At 31.4% G+C, this 11,925-nt stretch overlaps 1 pseudogene; it reads left to right on the top strand.

Annotated features, from left to right (window-relative positions):
• The first annotated feature begins 3 nt into the window (after positions 1 to 3).
• LOC111378433 lies at positions 4 to 9,758 on the top strand (annotated as a pseudogene).
• The last annotated feature ends 2,167 nt before the right edge of the window (positions 9,759 to 11,925 follow it).

Genomic DNA, 11,925 nt, shown 5'->3' with positions numbered 1-11,925 from the left:
GAGATGGCTGTAAACCATGTTGTATAGCATGGTGTACAAATAGCAATGTAGTTACATAATTATAAGGGTTTCACATGGTGAGATTTGATTGGTTGGTAGGGAGTTGGAGTGTTGCTAGATTGGAAGGTTCAACTAATGACATGGTTGGCCTATGGAGGAGGCGATGATGACATGGGAATACAACCTATTGATGTTGACATGTTTATTTAATTATATGGTTTTATGTGATTTTTATTTTGTAAAAATTGGATGCCAATATAATTGTGTTTTTTTCCCTATAAATTTAGATAAATGTGAACATGGGGTCGATATTTTTTTTAAAAGTTATTCGAACTGGACCAGAGAAGTTAAGGGGCTATAAGCTGTAAGACAAAATGATATCTTGCATAATGTAGTATATGAATCTTTGGAGAAAGAAGAATTTCAAGAGAAGTGGGAACATTTCATCAATGAGTTCAATCTTCATGAAAATGTATGAATAGTTAATTTGTGTAAAGATATGCATTGTTGGATTCCTACAATTGTAATGGACATATTTTAGGCTTGTATTCAACTATGCAATGTAGCAAAAGTATGAATGCATTCTTTGATGATTACGTGAATTGAAAGACAGTCTTGAAGTAATTTGTTGAACAATACGGTAATATCTTAAGAAGCAAGATTGAAAAGAAAATTCGTGATGATTTTCATCCTTTTGCTATAACTATTCGACGTGTAACACATTATGAAATAGAAAAGCAATTTCAAACTATATACACCAATTCAAAGTTCAAATTTTTTTGAAAAGAGCTGATAAGGAAATTATATTATGAAGTTTTTTGTGTTGATGAAAAATGGATTATTCGATGTGGTCGAAGATATTCTGGTTGGAGATAGACATAAAAAAGCTTATATGAAAAGGAAAATGAGGTTAAATGTACCTTCAATTGTTTGGTTAGAGGTATTTTATGTAAGCATACTTCATTGGTTCTTTTATATGTAGATGAACAAAAAGTTTCGGAAAAATACATCTTAACTCATTGGAGAAAGATTTAAAAAGAACTCGTACAAGGGTGAAAGTTGCTTATGATGATTGGAAAGGTGATCATGAGGTTCAACGTTATCACAAGTTGTAAAAGAAATTAGATGATGTTGTTCACTTAGCTATCATTTCTGATGAGAACCGTGCAATTTTATGTAACTTTCAACAAAAAATGAGCAAAAATGAATCATCTTTGAGAAATTGTTCTACTACAAATACTAATGCCACTGGTAACTTTTGTTGAAACTTCTTATAAAAACAATGGACTCCGTAGTCCTGTAGCAGTTTGAAGGGATTGGGCGTCCACCTAAAACTAAAAAGATCTCCGATGTGGAGAAGTTTGCTACGAAGAAGAGAAAGCATCATGAAGCCCAAAAAAAAAAAAGAATACAGTAGGGGAAAAATGAGGTAATGTTAACATACCATTATTTGATTTTAGTTAAAGTTTTAGATTTACTTAAAAATACTAAAGTTATTATAAATTCTTATTTAGCTTGAGTCTCAAGCAATTGAACAGAATGTTGGCACGCGCATTGGGAATAGCACCCAAGAAAGTACAAGTATTCTGGTAATTTGAATATCCAATCTTCAATTTTTTTTATTATTTTGATGATATTTTTTAAAAGTTCGTTTTAAATTTATTTGTTTTATGAACAACAAACAAGTTCTTACATCGTTTAGCTTTTATGTTAATGAAATGGCAAGGTTTGAGCAACATGTGTCTTACTTTCAATACTTACCACTTTATCCTCTTTGAGCTTAAACTTTCTCTGAACAAATAGTTAGAGAAATGAATCAAATGCACGCTGATTAAAAATGCAATGAGGAAGTTCTAAAACTTAAAATTATTTCAATGTATAGTTTTGTACTTTTGAATTGACGAAAGACGTATAACTTTAGGTAAGAGATTTAGCTTCAATGGAGCCAACAAATCTTATATGATAAATACCATCTTATATGATAAATACCATATCATACTTCGAGATAGCCCAACGATAAATATCTTGAGCTTTTCAGGATTTATGGGGATGTATATGGTGCTATGCAAATTGTTAGCAATTGAAGCTTAAATTGAGTTATCTTAATGAACATATTCACAAAATCTTGATTCCTCATATGGTCCCTATATTTATTCAAGGAAAAAATATAGACAAAGATAACAAGCACATGATACTTTACTACGAGAATTGAAGCAGGTAAACCCAAATTCCCAACCACATATAACAATGGAAACGATAATATGTCAAGAAGTACATAATAGGATAGAAAGAAAGAACCTTTTGATTTCCTTTTCATTTTTTATATTTTAAAAAGAAAAATTGGATGGTCCGTGGACCACCCTTGCCCAAGAGTAGCTCCGCCTATATACATGTGTGTGTGTACGCGTGCACACAATATTACACGTGTAAACATATTTTTTTAAACATAATTAGGTAATGCTATACATTACTATAGTCCATATGTGCAACAAGAAGATGGAAGTGGCTTGCAATTTGAGCAACAGAGATAATTTACCACTTAATTATTGTATAAGCCTTTTATTAAATATGTATAACACACGTTCCAATTTACTATTCCTGTTTCCTCCCTCTACATCTACATCCACATTATGCCTTGACTTGATATATTAAATTTCACTTCCAAAACAAGATTCTTTGGAATATTTATAGGTGGAATGAAATTTGACAATTTTTTTAGGTTTAGGACTTCATGTGTACTCATCAGTGAGAACTCTCTTCCGGTAGAGGTTGGCGATGGCGAAACTCTACAACAAAAATGACATTTTGCAATTAGCAAAAGACAACATTTGTTAATTGAGTGTTGCTAAAAGGGTCTAGCTCAATATTCTAATAAGTGAATGTAGTCATCGGTTAACATAATTGAGAATTAACATATTTTAAATGCACGTTGCTAATGTCACCTTTTGCTACGTTCATTGAATATTGCAATTTTTTTTATCATTTTTGTAACGTTTATTGATCGTTGTTTAAATTTTTAATATATAGCATTTTGAAAATCTTAATATATTTACTATTTGGAGGTTTGGCCAATTGGGAGAAAGAGAGGATGTATTGGAAGAAACGATTTGGCTTTTGGAAGATGAAACAGGTTTTTTTAAATAATATAAACTCATCTCTCTCTCTCTCTCTCTCTCTCTCAATTTATTGAAAAAGTAATACCAATCATCCCCAGTTGAATTAAGCATCAATCTAGGTGATAATTATGTTTTCTATATTAATCCTAAATTAAGAAAGCAAATAAAGTATTTATCTAATACGTGAATATTTGTATTGGAATCGTGAATCTCCTTATTGCTATTTAATTCAACTCTTAATTCATAATTTAGTAAATTCATGTACTCAAGAGAATCGATAATTCACTTTTATTCAATATTCTTTTCCAAGATATATTAGACCTATATTTAACTTGATTTGATCATATTCCTAATTCGAATTCATATGAAAAATATGCATTAATTTACAGGATTTATCACACATGATTGCAAATGATATAAATATTATTCCTAACACCTATTGTCCACGTGTTGATTTTGTCGCGTTTCAGATTTATTGTGAGTATTCCTACACTACAACAAATAATTTACTGTCTAGGTGGTGATCAAGCAATCAAATAGTTCAATGAAAATACAAAACCAATCAATAAAAATCAAAAAATACTAAACTAATTGTCTTGAATTAAAATAAACAAAAAATAGGGTTCGTTATTCATCCAGTATAATGAAAAACTTAGCCTAACATTCTTACGATTAAATTACACAAGAATAATTGGAAAAACATCACCAAAAAGAAAAAAAGATGGAAGAAGTAGGAGAAATCCACGCTCTTGGCTCAAATCTTAAAATCAGGCAATGAATATTCAAAATCCTTGTGTGATTCACTTTGAATTGATGTATAGACTTGTTCTTCGCCTCCAAATTATGTAGAATATAATGAAATTTAGGTTGAATTGAGGTTTTACATGTTCTGGTCGAGTTTGGTATTTAAAACATGCCAAAAAGATTGCATTGAATAGTTACCTTAACAAAAATAAGGAATTTTTTTCCTTTTTTTTTTACTGAGAAGCGTGCGCAGGCATATATAGGGTGGACGCCTTGCTGGTTTAGGGAGCCTCAATTCCTCATTTTTTGGTTGGGGCGTGCACCTCTTCTGCAGGCTAGGGCACGTGCCTCGCCTAAGTTTCGACAGTGGAGCGATTTTTAGTATTTTTGTCATAACTTTCCCTTCCAATATTTGACTGAGGTAATTCAAAATGCATTGAAAAGCTCACCCAGAGGGATTATTCTTCTAGAAATATCAATTTTTCAATTTGAATGTTTGCTATGTCAAAATTGGGTCTCAATATGAGGTTGAAAATCTAAAACATAAATTTTTCGGCTAAAAATTAATGTATGATAATACTTTGACTATACTTTATCCCTTTGACTTATTTCCTCATCCAATTGATCTCTAGTATTCTTGAATCTTTATCATGAGCCATGAGGTACAAAATAACTTTTGAGTATTTAACCTTTATTCCTCGAAATTTGAATTTGCTTCATTTTAGCAATTTTCCATTCTTTCTTCCAATTCTTCGTCCAAACATGAGTTTTTCCTAATAAAAGTAATAAATGACAAATGAGGCACTAATTCGTCCAAAGAATAACAAAATATCATCATTTAGGATCCTGGATAAGTGTAGAAACTATATATTCCAAGAAATTTTGACCCCAGTACGAATGGTTTATGGGTTTCGATTGTAAATTATTTCTTTTTCATCAATCGACCTTTTTTTACATGGTATTAAATGATAATTCATTTAAATGCAAATTCACATAACTCATTTAATTAAATTTATAACGTATTAACACCTAAACTAATGCTTAACCCAGTGAGCACGAATAGATTACTCTTATTGAAAATGAGTAATGAAATATATGTGTGTATGCACACACATGGGCGCCACATAGACTAATTACTGTAGTGAACGATTATGAATAGTATTATTAATATTTTAATGGTCAACTTTGACGAACATTTTAGGTGTGTCGTAATAATTAGGTTGTAACTGAACCTTGTCCCGAGATTATTATTACTAGCTATTAAGTATGCCAAACATAAATTTTTGTCAATTGAAATAAATATCCATAATGTGGACGTTGAGAAGTAATAAATAAGCTTTAATGTGGAAGTTTCCCCCACATTGAAAAATGGAGTCAAGCTCTACCGTCCATTTTTATTGTCCATTCAATTAATTTTTGACACATCATTAATTTAAGGGGTATTTTAAAAAATGTCTAATTTCATGGGTGTCAATTCAAAAATGTCTACTTTTTTAATTTAGTACTAAACTATCTATTATGCCCTTAATGAAAAAATGAAGCAATTAATTTTTTCCAATTTGCCACGGATTTTGAGAAGTAGCTTCCATGAAAAGTTACATTAAAATGACGTTCTCGATATTTCAAATGTTGTTCGCGATATTTGAACCTCATTTATATTACAGAAGTACACATATCAAATTACAACATTAAATGTTCTCGATATTTCAAATGTTGTTCTCGACATATTAGATGTCTAGAATGATATTTCATTTCGAACATGATATTTCTCTACACTTGAAATGTAATTTTCAACATTCCTGTGTCAAGTAGCATTTATTATGATTTGACATGTGCACTTTTGAAATAAATAGGGCAAGTTATGTGTCAAAATTTTATTAGCCAATTTTTTAATTGCAAAAATGTTCGTTTTTGTCTTTGTGTGGAATCAAAAATTGTTAACAAGGATAATTTGGTCTAAATGATTCCAAAATGGACATTTTTACAAGGATTTGCAATAGTGAACATCTTTGCAAATGTATATGTTAAAGTGGACATTTCTAGTAATTTCCTCTTAATTTAATAGGTTAGTAGTAAAGTTAATGAGGGCAAATTTAAGATAACATATTAATTATTGATGAAATGTCAAGGATTAATTAAATAAAAACAAAATGGAACAGCAGATCTTGACTCTGAAAAATGATGGCAAGTTGAACTACTTATAAAGTGGAGAACCTTTTAAATTAAAATTTGATACAGCTAGTGTAGCTACACTCATGGCTAGCCATAAGCTAGCTTTATCTAGCCACATGGGACCCACATGAGTGGTAGCACTTGAGTCTTTTCCGTGCACATTGCAAAGAATGCTTAAGCGATACATGTATGCAATTACACGACGATTAGAAAATTTTAAAGTTTTTAGAAATGGAATTGTGTTTAGATGATATGGCAACTGGCTAGTGCAGGATGGCAATGACATAGAGGTCTGATCTACATTTTGACAAGTGATAGCTCATGTATGCATGGCATATGTCTATTTAATTGTATAATTTAAATAATTATTAATTTATTGTAATTAATTTGTTATTTATTTCAATTTAAAGTTTGAAGAAAATGAAGATAATAAAAAAAAAAGGACAAAAAGAATAATATTTTAAATAAAAAATATTAAATAAAAACCATTGCTTCCAATAATTTAAAATTAGAAAATGATAGAGTAGTTAAATGGTATGCATATTGCTTCATTAATGTAAAATATAGAGTGTGATTTGGTAGTTTTAATAATAGATTTTCTTATCCGTTTAACCATTTAAGATAGTCCACGTGTAAATTTTTCCCTCTTTTTTTTAGTAAAGTAGGTTTTTTTTTTCTTTTTTATTTTGTTAAACAGAATGTGTAAATGTAAATTTTAAAAGAACAGAAGGTATAGTGCAAATAAACCCTTCATTAATACTCCATCTCCCATTTATATAGATTGATTTTGATATAGATTGATTTTGGTTTTCTTACGGATTAAGAAATTTTATTTAATATTATTGAAAAGGTAATTTTTGTCATAACTTTCCTAATATTCCCTTATTTATATTTGTACAATTTCAAGATTAAGTGCGAAATTTTCAAAATGATTAGTTGACAAAAAAGGGGAAAAAATTTATTTATATGTATTATTATTTAATGGAAGATTGTATAGTTGAAAATAGGAGAGAGAAAAATTGAATGTAATGAAATTTAGTGTAACGAGATTCAAACGGGGCTAAGTGTTGTTGAATAAAAGATACAATTAAATGAATAACATAATTTTACATTTAATTAAACCTAACACGTAATGAATAAAACTTGACCAGCTTATAAGCATTTATAAATAGAACTATCAACTGTCCTTTCCACTTCCAAAGCTTTCCAAGAAACAACCATGAAGCCTCATGCAGTAGTGATTCCATACGCTGCACAAGACCACATAGCCCCCGTCCTAAAACTGGCCAAACTATTGCATCATAAGGGATTTTTCGTCACTTTTGTCAACACAGAATTTGTTGGAAAATATGAGTAAATGACTCACTTTTGACACAATTTTCGATGGAACCGTTGGTCCAATTTAGAAGATCAAAGTTGATCCGCGTTCTCCTCCGTAAGAGCATCAAAACCATATATTTACTTGTCAAAAATGAAGTTCGGGTGAATGAGAAATTGGAGCTCAAAGTTGACCATTGAAAGATGATTTATTTGGGAAAATAGGATTTGTCCCACATAGGAAAATGAAGAAAGCATGAATCACTATATATATGGATACACTTTGAAAAGATGTAATCATGTGTAGCATAAAAGCTCTCTCCACGTGCGCATGTAGGGAGTACAAATCACGGACCGAAATAACCTTCGGACCTTAAACTTGTGTGTCGGTGCGACCTGCGTACACAAATGTCGAACTGAACGGAGTAAAAATTGGCCCATTTGGATTGTCCACGTTTTGCAATTTTTTTTTGCTTTCTCCAACTGACTTTTGAGTGTTTGAAACTACTAAAACTCCAGCAGAAATTGAAGTGACTCCAATGTTTATTGTCATAGAGTTAATAGCAGATTTATCTTATATCAAGTCTCAATTTCCAGCAATTCTTACAAACTAGAAAACACACACACGAAAATCTCTCTATCTGCATGCACAGTATTGTCCTGTCTGCATATATAGTTTCTGTCCAACGTTGTGGCGGTGATATTGTTAGAATACTAACTCAGTTCGCCGGAGTAGTCTCTACTGTGCTCATATTCTATTAGTTTACCGTTGTATCCTGAAAAATAGATGCTCATATTAAATCTTAAGCTCTAACGATGAGGGGGCGCATCTGTTTTAAGGAAATTGTGCTCACACAAGCCTCGAGTTGAAAGTTCAATCATTATTTAATATTTCGTGTGCTTCATATAATTTGCAATTTATTATGTTGTCTTCTATTTATGTTTATTAAAAATTAATCTGCGTTATTTGGCCAACAAAATTAATTTGATCAAATTAATTTGTTTATTCTATTGCAATTTAAATGTGCTATATTTTATCTTGTTCACTGCATATACGATATATACAAATACAGTAATATGTTGCATATACGGTATGCTGTGCAACTATGATATGCAGCACATACGGTAAATTGTTGCAAATACGGTATGATGCATACACAGTAAGCTGTAAATACGGTAATATACATATAAGATAATTTGTATATACGGTGTGCATAAAAACGGTATGTTGCATATACAATATGAATAAATCCAATATGTTAATTGCATATACGATATGAATAAATCTGGTTTCATCAACTACACTAAATTTCCAACATACTTAAAACAGATTCTAAAAAAAAAATTGGTATCTTATACTTTTAATTGTTAGAAACTAATTGTTTCGCTTGACTTTCAGAAATGACAAACGAATCGACCAATATAGATGTGATCAAAACTATGCCTATTGAAAATCAGGTTATGGGCTCTATTGTGACTCAAGAGCAAAGCTTTGTTGTGACTCAGACTGTAACTAAATTATCAAGTCGGGTTATAAGTAAAACTGTGGCTCCAACAACTGGCCATACCATTAATGTTCCGGTTAATCATGGAGAAAAATTGGAGAAATTCTAGCCAAATTCAAACTGTGGCTCCAACAACTGGCGATAATTCTCAATACTTATGATGAATTGAAAGTGGAAGTCCTCAGGCAATTCGAGCCAAAATCAATCTCGTTTACACCATCGGTCCAATCCAACTACTCGAAAAAGAAATTCACGGGTGACAATTTAAATCCATTGGATCCAATCTGTGGAAGGAAGATATGGGTTGTTTAGATTGGGTTTATCAGAGGGAAAATGATTCAGTGCTTTACATTAATTTTGGTAGTATAACTCCTCTATCTGCTGATCAAATGGTGGAGTTTGCTTGGGAAGTTAGTAATAGCAATCAGTATTTCTTGTGGATAATCAGGCCGGATATGATGAACAGCAAAGGAACAATTTTGCCAGAAGGGTTCTTGGAGACGACTAAAGGGAGAGGGATTTTTGTGGAGTGGTGTTCACAGGAACAAGTTTTAGCCCACAAGGCCATTGGTGGATTCTTGACACATTGTGGATGGAATTCAACAATTGAGTCGATATCGAAAGGCATCCCAATGATTTGTTGGCCGTTATCTGCCGAACAGCAAACTAATTGTCGATATGCGTGCACGAAATGGGATATCAGGGTTGAGATTGAAGGTGATGTTACTAGAGAGAAAGTTGAGAAAGTGGTTAGGGTTATGAAGGATGGTGAAACTGGGAGGGAAATGAGGATAAGGCATTGGACCGGAAAAACAAGGCTCAATTGGCTGCTAAGCCTAATAGCTCTTCTTACAACAACTTGGAAAAGTTAATCAATGATACTCTACTAAAAAAATTACTATAATTTTTTTATTATCGTTAAAGATTCCATAATGGGTTGTTTCAATCTTGTCTAGGATTTCTTTTCCTTTTAATGTTGAAATAAAATCTCATTCCTTTTAATGTTGATGAGACGTATGGTTGAAAATTGATAAAACTTGTGAATTTCATGAAATTGTAATTAGAAAATGAATTTTGAGAAAAATGAGTTTTAAGAAATGGGGGCCAAAACAGGATCTTTATTTGAGAACATCAATTTTAAAATTCAACTATTATTTTGTGCATTAAATTGCTCATTTTTTCAGTTTTATTTTTTTATTCTAACATCATATTGTCATATTGAAATGTAACGTTTCATGTTCAATTCAATTTTACTTAAAAGGGTAATTAAGTTCTTATATGTCAGTTATTATTTTCATGTTAATTCAGTACATCAAACATACTATTTTCTAACATTAACATATCAGTATGCTAATTGCCTTTTCTTTCCTTTTGTGAAAGCAGCCGACGTTAATTCTTATTAATATCAACCATTACAGACTCCGAAATGAAACTTGAGGAATCTCCAACCTATTCAGACCGAGCAAAAATCTAAACGAGTTTTCTAGCAAGACCGTGAGCTACACAATTTGCCTCAAGCCAAAAAAAAAAAAAAAAAAGGTACATTTTAAGTATGAAAAAAAGAATGAATTTATTCAAATATATTAGCAATCAAAGCAGCCCCCTAAGCATGAGGAGAAGGATTATTTACTATCGATACAGCATTCAAACAGTCTGACTCCATGCAGAAGATCATCAACTCCTGTGTTTTAGCAAACCGCAAGCCTTCTAAGATAGCATAATATTGAGCCAGATAGGGTGATGTATACCCATGAAAAAACATTGAGAAGGTTGCTATAATTATACCATTGTTAGAATTAGAATGTGATCCGAATTCTATTTGAAATGTTATTTGGAATCCTATTCGAAGTCTATGTGATAAATTCTAATTGAAGTTCTATTTGAAAGTTCAATTGAGAGTTGAAAAATGTGTTGGACTTAAAAAGGTTAAGATATGGACCAAGGAGAAATTTTTGACGGTTTTTCACTAGCCTAGACTATAGTTCGAGCGACATTGTTGAAATTCTTATGTTCTTGATGTTGTTCTTCAATAAAGTAAGTGATTTTGTTCTTGTATTCCTATGATCAATTACTTTATATTGTGCCTATAAACTCAGACTTTCTTCAACAAAATGTTAAGAGAGCAATTCGGTATCATCTTCATTTCAACAAACTGGTATCAAAGCCAAAGGCTTGGAAAATCTTGGGAGATCAAAGTTTTGAACAAGTTAAGAGCTTGGCTTGATCCTTTTTTCCGGAAACCATAAGTATGATATTCCACTTTTGGATAACAGCACAAGATTTTCATTAAGGCATGTAAAGATGCGAGCAGTATTTGCTTAGACAGATTTGGACGATGCGTTGTTGGGTTTTCATAAGATGTTTACAAGTTGGACGCCAGGAGAAACAACGGAGGAATCGAAAGGCATACTAAGATTCATCTTCATCATTCAAATAATATTTTTCAAGATATTTTAAAGGAGAAGTCAGTCGCTTCATTATGATGAAATTGGAATAATTTTGCATGACAAAAAGTCTAACTAGCAAATTGCATATGAAGCAACGCCTATGTTCTCATCGTATAATAGAAGGTACATCCCTTGAAGATCACCTAGTTATTTTTTAAGGAAATTGTCCCTGATTTAAAGACCTTAGAGGTTAAATATGATGAAGAAGATTTGGATTTGATTTTGTTGTGTTCGTTGCCTGCTTCATATATATCTTTTAGAGACACAATCTTATATAATCAGGATACTCTCACCATGAAAGAAGTCTACGATGCTTTATATTTATAGGAGAATATAAAACATCTTGTTGGATTTGAGGTTCATGGAGATGACCTTATTGTTGATCGTGGTTGTGCAATGGGCAAATTAAAGTCTAACTTCAAATTTCTAATTATTGCAAGAAAATAAGCACTTGATAAAGGATTGTTATAAGTTGTAGAATAAAGAAAAATTTGTTGCAAATCAGAAACTTCAGGAAAGTCAGTTTTGTAGAAAATTATCACAGTGATAGAAAACTTCTACTTATTTCTAACTATGACTCTAAACCTAATGAGGATTGGATTCTTGATACAGTTTGCACTTTTC

The sequence above is a fragment of the Olea europaea genome, unplaced genomic scaffold, assembly GCF_002742605.1.
Source record: "Olea europaea var. sylvestris unplaced genomic scaffold, O_europaea_v1 scaffold1815, whole genome shotgun sequence".
Lineage (NCBI taxonomy): Eukaryota > Viridiplantae > Streptophyta > Magnoliopsida > Lamiales > Oleaceae > Olea > Olea europaea.
Note: the sequence above shows the minus strand (reverse complement) of the source record. Positions and strands in the feature narration are given on the sequence as shown.